This window comes from Microtus ochrogaster, linkage group LG1 (genome assembly GCF_000317375.1).
Source record: "Microtus ochrogaster isolate Prairie Vole_2 linkage group LG1, MicOch1.0, whole genome shotgun sequence".
NCBI lineage: Eukaryota > Metazoa > Chordata > Mammalia > Rodentia > Cricetidae > Microtus > Microtus ochrogaster.
This window is the reverse complement of record NC_022027.1, coordinates 20663479-20673371: the sequence shown is the minus strand read 5'-3', so window position 1 is coordinate 20673371 and position 9893 is coordinate 20663479. Positions and strand designations below refer to the sequence as shown.

The 9893-nt window shown below is 43.6% G+C and overlaps 1 protein-coding gene and 1 pseudogene across 1 annotated transcript in view; both read right to left on the bottom strand.

Moving 5' to 3' along the window:
- The window catches only part of LG1H4orf19 (linkage group 1 C4orf19 homolog), an 85551-nt gene that overhangs the window by 61750 nt on the left and 13908 nt on the right, over nucleotides 1-9893 (bottom strand). The gene's annotated exons all lie outside the window — the stretch shown is intronic.
- Nucleotides 7-517, bottom strand: LOC101981742 (annotated as a pseudogene).

Sequence of the window (9893 nt, the reverse complement as noted above, 5' to 3'; positions counted from 1 at the left end):
TTTTTGTTTTTTTTTTTGCAGTTTTTGTGGTTTTATTTAAACACAAAACGTGAACGCAAGCCATCTACTCATTCTCTTCGCTGCGCAGCCTGGCGTTGGGATTGGTGACTCTGATGGCCAGCTGCGCTGCTCTTTCCACGATGGCTTTTCGGTTCTTGGAGGAAACATTGTGAGCAATCTCAGCACAGTAAGACTTGTTGCACATCAGCAGCACCTCCCGCTCCTTGACGTTGTGGACCAGAAACTTCCGGAAGCCGCTAGGCAGCATGTGCTTGGTTTTCTTGTTGCTCCCATAACCAATGTTGGGCATCAGGATCTGGCCCTTGAATCTTCTCCGCACCCTGTTGTCAATACCTCTGGGTTTCCGCCAGTTTCGCTTAATCTTGACATATCTGTCTGACTGGTGCCAGATGAACTTCTTGGTCCTCTTTTTGATGATCTTGGGCTTCACCAGAGGCCGGAGGGCAGCCATGATGCCGCAAAGGAGATGGCAGCCACCTCGCAGGTAGCGCCGAGGAAGAAGGCTATTGCTTGGTGTTTAAAGGGTTACATTGGGATGTAGCTTGCATATTGCTGTGGCGTTTGTATATTCACTTTTGTAACTGTTGAATATTCAGTTACACAGCCACCACCATAATCAACATCACAACCTAATATTTCCTTTCTTTCCCCTTCTCTCCTTCCATTTTTCTTTATCTTTTTTTTCTTATTTTAAATATGGGGTTCAATGTAATTCAAAGTGGCTTTGAATTCCTTATGTAGTTGAGGATGATCTTGAACTTCAGATCCTCCTGCCTCTACCTCTGAGGGCTGGCATCACAGGTGTGCCTCAGTGTGCCTCAGTGTGCCTCAGTGTGCCTCAGTGTGCCTCAGTGTGCCTCACTGTGCCTCACTGTGCCTCACTGTGCCTCACTGTGCCCAGTTAATGTGCTGTGGATTGAAGCCAGGGCCGCTCGCATGCTGGAGAAGCACTCAACCAATTGTAAACCTATCCCTCGAACACTTTCATTGCCTTCCAAAGAATTTCCATATCCACCAAATTCAACCATCAACTCCCAAACTCTCTACTTTCTACTCTTAGGTAATTCCCAGTCTAAAAGAAAATCACACTATATGGCTTTTTGAGTCTGATCTCTTTCACTTAGCATGATGTTTCCAAGGCTTGTTGTCCGTGGAGTCATATTTACTATTATTTTGTCTCTTTTTATGATTTATAATCTACAATACAGTTGTGTCTACTTTTTATTTATCCAGTCATCCGTCAGTGAACAATGCTGCTGTGAATATTTGCCTACAAAGTCTCTATCTGTGTGTCTGTGTGTGTGTGTGTGTGTGTGTGTGTGTGTGTGTATAAATAGGTTTATTTTTCTTAGGTATGCATCTGGGCATAGAATTACAAGATAATATAATAATTCTATATTTAAATGACTGTATGACTATTCCCCATAATGAGTAAACCTTTTTGTACTCCCATCAGCTGAGTTGGAAGGCTCCTATTTTCCCCCATGAGCACCAACCCTCGTTATTGCCATCATTTTGTTTAAAGCCAACCTAATTGGTAGCTCTCATAAGGTAGTATACACCATTATTTTTAAAATTGTTTTTTAATTATAGAGGCCAGAGGTATGTGCTCATTCCTGCTTTCTAGGTCAACAGCCACCCTTTCTATGTGTCGGCACAGCCCAATTCTTTTCTTTTCCAGCGTCTTCACCCTCCCTTGTTGAGAAAAGCTCTCACTGTATGCCTGTGACTGACTGTGTAGACCAGGCTGGCCTTCAGCTCACTGAGACCAGCTTGTCTCTACCTGCAGAGTGCTGGGATGAAGGGCAGGGGCCACCATGCTCAGTTTTCAGCACAATCCATCTTCTCAGTTTACAGACTAAGAGATGGACATTCAAAGTTAGGAAGCTACAGAGCTGAGATTTGGGAGGGGCTGAGAGCCCTGTTTCAGTGACCTCTGCATACGTACACACATATGAGACAGTGAAAGGAACCAGTTAGGAGTTTCTCATGTGTTCGTGTGTTCATGTGTGTGGGTGCATATATGCATGGAGACCAGAAGACAACCTCAGATAATAAATCTCCAGAGCTGTATCTTGTTTCTTGAGATGGGGGTCTCTCACTGGTGCTTACCAGTTAGGCTTGGTTTGCTGGCTAGCAACCCTCAGGGATCAACCGGTTTTTGCCTGCCCACATTCTAAGTGTGCACCACCATGCCTGGCTTTTTCTCTGGGTTCTGAGATGGAGTTCGGTTCTATTTGCTTGCAGAAAAAGCACTTCACTGACTGAGCTATTCCCACCCTACCCTCCACCATATTGTAAATCTAGTGTATCAGACAATGATGCCTAACATGCTGGTGGGATATGGCTTTTGTGTGATATTCATCAGGCATATGCTATCTGTTGAGAGACGAAGAAACAGGAGTGATGTCTGTGACCATGGAACAGCTGAAAGGGAGACAGGCGATGAAGCAGGCCGCCTCTGCTTTGTTGGTTCTGGTAAATGGTTTCCATTGCCTGTCGGAAATGCAAACATTTACTGTCCTGGGTTTATGGTGACAAGTTGAATGGGGGTATGTTAATTTCTTTGCTGTTTGGTCCCAGCACTTGCAAGAGCAAAGTGAGTTCCTCTTGAGAACAGTCACTTTATTTGCTTTGGGGGTGATTTTCCATCTCATGCAAAACGGTGCCTTTCTTTTTGGCCCTGTAGTTAAGGAAAGACTATTTTGCAATAATAAGACCATTTTGAATTTTGGCAACCATCATGGGCAATTCTGGAAATCCTGCATGCTCTAGTTAAAGCTTAGTAAAAAATTTCTACCCACTGGAACCCTTTTTTAGAAACCTAGTCACAGCAATGTATCTACTCTACGATCCTAGACCTTTTAGGTTCATTCCAATTTGCCATTTGTATGCAAGACCCAATTAAATAAAAGAGGGCCAATAACTGCTCTTTTAAGTAACTAATTCATGGGGGGAATGGTATACTTTTATATGTAATTTCCTGAATACAAAAATTCCTCCCACATAAAGACTCTAAGACATAAGTGAATTTTAAGGGGGGGGGCACGATTAATTCAGAAAAGAGATGCATATATCACAATGTTCATTATTCTAACGTATTTATTATGAGCCAAGGATTCTTGTTATTTCACTCTTTAGCTTGAACTTCGCAGCCTGCATCGAAAGGGCCCTTGCTCCGCTGTCTGGGGTGGGTGGAGATGTGGGTGCGTGGACTTCGATAAGATAGCAGCTCTAGTTTTACTACTTTCATGAATTTTGAGCTGAGTTGGTTGTACTCAGCAGGGGAAAAAGGGAGCATTGTTCCTATGAACTGTACAAAGTAGCCGGAAGGAGGAAATGCTACAATGATTTCCCAACTCCTTCTTGAAAGACGCTCTTGTGGTCAGACTTCCTTGAAGTTTGCATGTCTGTGTCCAGTGTGACTGAGACACGGCCTTCTTGGGTTAGCAGTTTGTGGCGTGGTAGAGGAGGAGCCTTCTCTAGACATCGGTAGGTAAATCAGAAAAGTCAGGGCTGACTCTGCCAACAGCTGATGGTACTGGTTTTTAAAATGAATTTATTTTATGCGCATTGTTGTTTTACTGGCATATATGACCATGTGAGGATGTTGGATCCCCTGGGACTGGAGTTACAGACAGTTGTGAATTTCCACCTGTGTGGGTGCTGGGAATTGAACCCAGGTCCTCTGGAAGAGCAGCCTGTGCTCTTGACCCTTGAGCCATCTGTGCAGTCTCTAGTATTGATTTTTTTAAATGATGGAGCCTTGGAGTTTTGCTTTGTGCGATGATACGAAGTAAGGTCTTCTATATCAGGAAATGAAAAACATCGACTAAATGTTTTATTTCTGAGTTTCTAAATATAGCTTGCTCTTCAGAGGGGCATCTGCAGTACCTCTGCCAGAAGATAGTCACCAGCCAGAGGAAATCTGACCTAACGGGACAGCAGCCCCACTTGAGGTGAGGCCAGGACACGGAACAGACTAAGGATGCTTGAGGCACCACATAGACCTTGGCTTTTTCCCATCATGAGTTTGGTCTTGAACAACTGGCTTGGCCTCCCATGAAATTAACGTACAAATGCCTATTCCTGCCCAAGCATCTGGCACTTCATAGCTTTCATTCATGTATTATATCTATTTCTGTTCTCTAGACAAAGACAACTTTAGCCCCCCTCCATCATGGGAGTTCTACTTATTCCAAAACACACATTCATGCCCTCTCCTGCTTTATTTGAGTTTCATTTTCATCCCCTGAGGTTTTGAGTACTGTCATTAGGTAATGGGAACCAAGGAGTGAAAGCTATGGAGTCCTGGCCTTTGCCTCTAGTCAAAACAAAACAAAACACAAAAACAAATCAAGCTTGATGAGGTCATCCATAGAAACAGGAACAAGAAGGAAAGCACAGCAGCCTCAATGGATTCAATTTCAGGTGAGTCCATTTTGATAGGGTTTGGAGTCTGTAGGTTTATCTGCTTTGAAGGGAGCCAATGAGAATGGTTTACGGCTGTGGGGCACACTGGACCAGGGACAAGCGTTTGGGGTTACATACATACAAGTTGTGTGAGTATACACTTAGATGCTGCCAGAGATGGGTTAAGGTACTAGAAAACTAGAAAGACTAATGGGGTGCAGAACACACCCTGCTCTGGGGAAACATCAATATTTGGAAGTAGGAAGCCGTAGCAAATGGTTTGAAGTGTCCCTTAGCCCCCTAAAGACATTATTTATAGTTATTTTAGTTTTTTTTTTTTGTTAAGTCAGGGTCTCAGTCTATAGTTCAGGCTAGCTTCAAACTCAGGATCCTTCTGCTTCAACCTCCTAAGTGCTGGGTTTACTGGCATCCACTACCATGTAGTACGATGTCTCTACCAATCCTTTGGAAAACCATCGTTCAGAATAGACATTTACAAAGCAGACTGTTCACAAAGCCAGCGTGGGAGTGCAGAACTTTCTCTGTAGCATTTGGGTGACAGAGAAGGCAGACTGGGTTTGAGGCCAGCTCAGGCTACATAGCGAGATTCCAACAACTCTGTATTTACCGACTGATGTTTGGTTTTCCTTTTAATTATGTCAGAGTTGTGAGCAGTAAACAATCCTTTCCTTGGTACTTACTCTTCAAAAGAGTCAAACTCATGAATCTTCAGTTTTCTTAAACATTTCAGCATAGTCTTGAACAGGAAAATTACATCAACATTTTTATCTGGACTAAACCTCTGAAACTATAAGTGAACCACCCAATTAAATGTTTTCTTTATAATAAAAAAATTAGGGCTGGAGAGGTGGCTCAGTCGTTAAGAGCATTGCCTGCTCTTCCAAAGGTCCTGAGTTCAATTCCCAGCAACCACATGGTGGCTCACAACCATCTGTAATGAGGTCTGGTGCCCTGTTCTGGCCTTTAGGCATACACACAGACAGAGTATTGTATATATAATAAATAAATAAATATTAAAAAAAGAAAAAAAATTAAAGTCTAAATCAGTCACTTGGTGATATTTTAAATTATAATTCACAAGAGTAGACTAAGTCATTAATTAATGCCAATGTCTTAAATATCACAAATGTTTAAAATATTAAAAGACTCTCCCATGAACTTATCTAAAAGCATACTTTGTAATTTATTCAGTTCATCAAATTTATACCTAATGGCAAAAATTATCTTGTAGGGAAAATTTTTGCTTTTTCAAGAACATTGGTGTAGCTTTCTTTTTTTTCAAAATACTTATTTATTTATTATGTATACAATATTCTGTCTGTGTGTATGTCTGCAGGCCAGAAGAGGGCACCAGACCTTATTACAGATGGTTGTGAGCCACCATGTGGTTGCTGGGAATTGAACGTAGGATTTTTGGAAGAGCAGGCAATGCTCTTAACCTCTGAGCCATCTGTCCAGCCCGGGTGTTGCTTCCTTAAGTACATTATTTCAGAGTAATCAGGGAGTTGGGATTCAGCATTCTTCACAGGTACTTGGTCAAACAGGGGCCCTGGAACTTAAAAGGTGTCCACTATTTACATCCGTGTCTCCAAGATTACCTTGTCCTCTCCAGTTCTTCAGGCTCCCACAAGCTACCCAGTCAACTGACCCAAATTAATGAATCTACTCCCTGTCAACATCACTCTAGAGTCTTACCGCCTTATCTTGTCCACAGTGATAGTTTATCATTGTGCCCAGAACCCATGCATTCATCTCTATGATGAAAACCTCAGGGTGTCATTGGCTAGTGGGTGGTTGAGAAAGAAAGACCGGCCCTGGAAGGGCCAAGGATGTGACCTAAAATAGCACACGCAACAGGAGTCAATGAAAAGAGAACTTCACAGGCAGCACCATCAAGATTTGTGATTGAGATCGAGAGGAGAAGTTTATGGGGTATGGGCTGAAGTATGATCATTAGAAATGGTCAGTGGAATTTCTAGGGCACAGGGTGGAGGACCGAGTGAGTGGACAGCCAGATCTCAAGAGCAAGTGAGGAGTGTGGAGCTGGGAAGAGCAGTTTCCCCGCTGCGCCAAACTTGGGACTCACACGTGACAGGCAAGCACTCTACCACTGAGTCACAGCTTCTGCCCCTTCTAATAAGGACACAAAATCTGTTTGGGCCCAAGTCAGACCAAATCTCACCATGGAGAGAGGAGCTGGGTAAATAATTCCACACCTGGCCGTGGGGCTACTGGCAACTGTTAGCTACTGGGGGAGGAGTGGAAGGGGAGGAGGGGGAGAGAGGAGCAGAGAGGATAGGGAGAGGGGAGAGGAAAACGCAGTTTTCTCTAAGAATTTGGCCCCTGGTTAGTCTACTACATCCAGTAAAAGACTACACATCCAGAATATTGGGGCAGCACACATTGCTCTTGAAAGAAAAAAAAAAAAGGACATAAAGTTTGTGTGGGAACTGGGGAAGAATTAGGAGAGGGAGTGAATATGATCAAAACATTGAAACTCTCAAAGAACTAATAAAACAAAAACATTAAAAAAAAAGAGAGAGAGAGAGAAACTAGTGAAGAGGCAGCCAAAACATTCCAAGTTAGAGACTGTGGGTCATTCTCTATCTTATTTTCATTTTAAAAAAGATGTGTGTTTATTGAGTGTCGATTCCTGTTCGTGTTCTGCTGTTAGTTGCTAGATTTTAAAAACTCGGGAGAGAGTGGGTAATGCTTTATCCCAGAGAATGAGGGATGAAAGAATCCACACAGAGACAACTGACCTGGAAAAGGGGAGGCCTCACCCTGACAGAGTGAAGGGAAGGTAGGAGGCTGGTACAGGTGTGGATGAGCTGTGGCCCTGTGTAGGGTAGGAGCTTGTGGCTGCCCAGCCTAGAGGCTCAAATGTGGCCAGCACTCAAGAGGGCAGATATGGGGGTGGCTGAAAAAGTGGCCCCACCCTGGGCAAGGGGACAGTTCATAGAAATTCATCACTGACCAGAGAAGAAACCCTCAGGGAAAGAAATCAGGCCGAAGACTTCAGTAGGGACCAGAGCAGGCAGTCACTGACATCTCTTACTAGAAACAGGGTTCTTGGTCTTGCCTGCTTTTCAAAATATAAATATTTATAATGAATTTTCTCCAACTCTTCCCATGCTCACCGTTTCCTCATTCTTTTGCCTTGAGCACCTGCTTCTCTTGAGAAGCCCCCCCCCCCTTCCTTCCTGGCATCCAGTGACCCCAAGGGCTCTAAGAACCTCGTTCATCTCTCACTCCTTGTATCACAATTTGCATTCCATTTTGAGGGTGACTCAGAGTTCTCTATCCCAGGGGCCTGTATTAGCCCAACGAGGAATACAAAGACTGTTTACTTCTGTATCCGGGTCAGCAGAGCACAAGGCCTAGGTAGCTACTGCTCAGGAAATGGGAAGTCTACGTTCCTGTCCGGTTAACTCAAAATAACCAGGAGGCCAGCGGCTCCAGGCTGTGTTTACACTTTCAGTTCCTACAGAGCAACCTACAGCACAAGTACGAAAACAAAGGAAACAATTTTTCGGAGGATGTGTGTTTCCTAATAAATACTTGAGTTTCATCCACTTGGAGAAAGCCAACCAATAAATGCAAGCCCTAGTAACAGCTGGCTGTCACCGGTCACATTATCTCTGTTCTTGTTGTTTGATTTCAGCCAATGAATCCTCAGGGCCAAGCTGGGGGATGTAGCACAGTGGTTAGAGAACTTGCTAGTCCTAGCTACATTGTGAACTGGTGCAGCCTGAGGTACATGAGATCCTGACTCAAAACCAAAACCAAACCACCGCCAAGAACAAAACCTTGACTGTCCATCTTCTGGTTCGAGGTGTAGCTAAATTCATGGCTTCTTTGCTCCCAATAGATTTTGTTGAAATGATATCTTCTAAAATTTTACTTTTAAAAATATCAAGAACAAAGCATTTAAGAACGTTATATGCAAATTGGAATTCTGCATTTGAAATCCACTGCAGTGATTCAGGAAGACTGAATATGCAGAGTAAAAGGATTGTTTAATACTTATGTTGAGGAATAAGAATTTCTCACAAACTGGAATTTTAATTTCTTTAGGAAAAAGAAACACACTATGGTTCACCCCCTCAGAACAATTTAGAGATATTGTCTAAATGTTAAAATGCCTGTTTAGACAATCAAATTCGGATTTTCCAAACAATGTTATTAAAATGGAATACAGGGTTCATTTCAACTTTGATATCTGCTTTCTAAGAAGAGCGGCAGTCGCTTGACTTCTGTAGCTCCGGGATGACTACAGAACCCAGCATTTGGCTCCTACAATTTCATGCTATGAAAGACGCATCTTCTCTTAGACCTGATCCTCATGTAGAGACGGTGCTGCCAATTCCAAAGCAAAACCTTCTTCATTTGCAAACATTTAAAGCAAACACGCAGCACCAACAAATTAGATGCCACCTTTTTAGAGAGAAAGCCGTTTGCAAGCCCAGGAAGATTAGTATCGCCCAGTAGGCAAATACTTTTCCCTGTGCCACCCAATGCAAACAAAAGAAAACAGAAGCGTCAAGGACAATTGTAAAATCTCTTCAGATTTAAAGGTACAGGGCACTCTTACTCCTTCCGCGCCCTCTTCACTTTTCATCAGAAAGATCTAGCTCTTGATCTGTCCCTGCTGAGACAGCAAGAGAACAGTGCTTTCCTCAACATGATGAGGCAACTGGCTCCTTGGCCCCACCCATTTCTTTACTCGCAACCCTTTACGTGACAACAACAAAGTGGACAGAGAGCCCTTGCTTGTTTGTTGACTGTGGATATTAAGAAATGCAAGGAAGTCCACATGGTCCATGGAAAGACATGTTCTCTTTTGTGGATTTTCAGTCTTTGTCTGCTTCTTTTGTGTGTGGTGTATGTGTGTGTGTGTACATGTGTACTCGTGTGTGCACATGCAGAGGCCAGAGGTCATGGTTGGGCGGTTCTCTTCTATTGCTTTCCATCATAATAGAGGTAGACTCTTTCAGTAATCCTACAGTTTGATATTCCGGCTAGATTCGAGCTCCAGTAAGCTCCTGGGGGCTTACTGCACACCCCAGCACCCCATCTATGAACACTGCAGTACCCACACCTGTGTCTGCACACCCCAGTAACCCCTGTGTCTTCAGTCCTGGGGTTACAGGTGTGTGTTGCTGTACTAACTTTGACAAGAGTGCTGGGGATCAAACCCCACATCCTCATGCTTGTTAAGTGAGCACTTCGTTCACTGAGTCATCTCTTTGGTCCTGGAGAAGCCAGTTTCTAATGGAATAGCCTTGTTAACAGTTAAAACATTCCAGTGATGGCTAGCCATAGGCAATTGATCACCTAAAGTGCACAGCCCAACACACAGCACAGTCCCTCACAGCACAGCACAGCCCCGTACAGCACAGCCCCGTACAGCACAGCCCCGCACAGCACAGCACAGC